Source organism: Benincasa hispida, chromosome 9 (genome assembly GCF_027475165.1).
Source record: "Benincasa hispida cultivar pf3 chromosome 9, pf3_genome.v1.1, whole genome shotgun sequence".
In the NCBI taxonomy this organism is placed as follows: domain Eukaryota; kingdom Viridiplantae; phylum Streptophyta; class Magnoliopsida; order Cucurbitales; family Cucurbitaceae; genus Benincasa; species Benincasa hispida.
The window spans coordinates 56,422,756-56,425,756 of NC_143486.1; the positions used below are offsets into that span (position 1 = coordinate 56,422,756).

Here is a 3,001-nt window from a genome sequence, read left to right on the forward strand (position 1 = left end):
ACCTGAAAGCTCTGAAAGTCTAGTTTTCAGTGTAGGGCTGCTGAAGGAAAAGCTCGAAGGGATCGGGCTGGAAACTAAGAAGAAGACAGAAGGGTCAAGCTGTCGGATAAGCTTGGGCCAGTCTTGAAGATTCTGTTATTCTGGCCAAACAACGAGGAGTTCTAAGCTCATATTTTATGGTAAGATTTCTGAGACATTTTAGAACATATTTGTAGAAGAAGTATCTCAAAATAAGGTTCAGAACTATAAGTAATCTAAGCTGTAAATTGAATCTGGATTCTAAGGGTGAAAAGGGAGCCCGAGGTAGAAAAGGGAGCTACTAGAGTGAAAAGCTCCTAAGCAATCAAGGTGAGTGGCTAAAACGTTTAACTAAAACATTTGATTAAAATGTTTGATTTACAATGTTTTATAGAAAGCATGTTTTAAAGAAGATTATTATCATGCTAGCCAGTTTTACAAGTGATTTCCAAGCAAACCATGAGTTATGTTTTAAACGCATGCATGTGTGAGAAGTTTATTAAAAGCTATTTATGTGTGCAGCATGCGTTAGTATATTTAAAGCCATGTTTTTATATGTGTTATACTTTACATGCTTTAAAGAGAAAGTCATTTATGACTAATTTTACTTAAAACGCGATACCGAAGGACATTTGAGAAAGTATCCGCCCAACTAGATATCGAAAGACATTTGAGAAGTTATCTATTGGTACTGAAGGACGTTTGAGAAGGTACCAAACCAACCAGATACTGAAGGACGTTTGAGAAGGTATCTGAGCAGAAGTACTTAAGGTATGACGGTACTTAGTGTGGCCACGTGCACGTAGGTAGTTAGAGTCAGAGATTGAGCAAAAGGGTTCTCTCTTGACTAGTAGTTGGTGTTGGGATTGTTTTTACTCACAATGGGGTTATTCTCAACTGAGAAACAGTTTTACTGTTTTATGATTAAAATAGTTTTATATGTTTTATGCTTGGAAAATGTTTATACTGCAGTACAAGTACTGTAGAAGCTTATATTTCAGTTAAACTCTTTATTGAGATTTTGCATGAGAATCAATTATTTTTCTTAAGTCACTCACTGAGCACAAGCTCACCCCGTTTTCAAATGTTTTCCTTCTCTTCCCCCCCCCCCCCAAATAGGTAACGGTCAAATCCTCTGATGATAGCTCTGCATCTGCTCTGCCACTAAAGGATAAAGAGATTTGTAACCTGTCTGTTTAGGTGGTTACTGTTAATATTGTACACATGTTACTGTTGTTCATATAGGGACTAGGGTTTTTGGGTTTGGGACTTATGAATCTAGTGTTGTAATGACTCTAAACATGTTATGTTTCTAATTAATAAATTTTTGGCCTAAAGATATTCCACTGTATATAAGTTATATTTTGGTATCAGAGTTATTCCGCAAGAGTTATTAGGCAGTAAATGTCAGCCAAAGGGTTGATCATTGCTGCAGTCACGCCCTTTCTCAGGCTTAGAGGTTAGTCTGGGGCGTGACTGGATCAAATTGTTTGTAACACTTACAACAATTGTAACATTTACAAAGTAAGTCGTATACATAGTGTTACCAGGATGAGGTACCAAACTTTATCCATATACTATAGACCTTTTAGGTTATTCCTTGAACACGATCCATTTGTATGTCAATCACATATTGTTTGAGTTACATTAAATAATCTTGGATTTTAGCTTATTGGATTTGAGTGATAAATAAACACTTTATTTATTCAAATAAAAGAATATTTTATCTATTGATAATTTGTTTACAAATTTATACAGACTACGTGATTTAGGTGGAATACACCCTTTTAGATGTTAAGCTAATTAAAATTCTTAAATTCTTTTAGAGTTAATCTTTTATTAAAGACTACAAAGATTTGTACTAAAAAACACTACCTTTGCACTCGAGGGCCAATCTCCGTCTGGCCCGAGGAAACCTTTGCACGCCTCCGTTAAGATGTAAACTTCTACTTTATTTTGCATGGTTTATATTGAATTTATTGATGGAGAAATACCAAAACATTACTTTCATATTCTAACTATAAAACACAAGAAATTCATGAAATATTCCAAGAAACTCCCAGAGATTAAAAATGTGAAGCGTTAATTTGATTATTAATTAATTACGTTCCTATATTTTTAATATATGATTATTAAACGTATCCAAATAGTATCTAAAATAGTTAGTAGCATAAATAAATATAATCTTCATTTCATTTCATTAAATTACATAGTAATCAAATGATACATGTGGAGGCTTCCTTGCATATAATTAAGTCTGATTGGCTAAGGTAAGTTCCACCACAGATGACTAATCTCATACTTCATTTAGAATATTTCTAATACTTCGAAAGTATGACCATCATACTCTCTTTATTCACACTAAGAATTTATCTTCCTAAGTATATATATATTTTTAATACTAATGGTATTATTCCTGTAAGCGGTAAATAGGAGTAACCATGAGATCATGAGCTAAAGGACAAGTTAAACCAAATTCTTCTGTCATATCCAAATCAACAGGCAACATACCATTTGGAAGCTTCAAATGAAAACAATGCAGAAGCTGAGCTAACACAAAGTGAACCATGAGTAAACTCATTTGTAACCCAACACAACCTCTTCTTCCAGATCCAAATGGTAGTAGTTCAAAATCTCGTCCTCTTACGTCTACTTGACTACCGATAAATCTTTCTGTAAAGAACTTTTGTTCATCCTTCCAAACACTTGGGTCTCGACCAATTGTCCATGCATTCACTATGATACGTGACCATTTAGGAATATGAAAGTTATTTACTGTGCAATCTTTGAGGGCTTGATGTGGAAGGAACAATGGAGCTGGGGGATGCAGTCTAAAAACCTCTTTCACTACCATTTCTAAGTATTTCAAGTGAACCAAATCTGATTCTTGCACCATTCTATTCAAACCCACAACTTCTTCTAATTCTTCTTGCACTTTCTTCATTACTTCTGGATGTCTAATGAGCTCAGCTAGTGCCCATCC

The 3,001-nt window shown here is 34.5% G+C and overlaps 1 pseudogene; it reads right to left on the reverse strand.

Moving 5' to 3' along the window:
• Window positions 1-2,428: 2,428 nt before the first annotated feature.
• On the reverse strand, window positions 2,429-2,962 carry LOC150033950 (cytochrome P450 71AU50 pseudogene; annotated as a pseudogene).
• Between the last annotated feature and the right edge of the window lie 39 nt (window positions 2,963-3,001).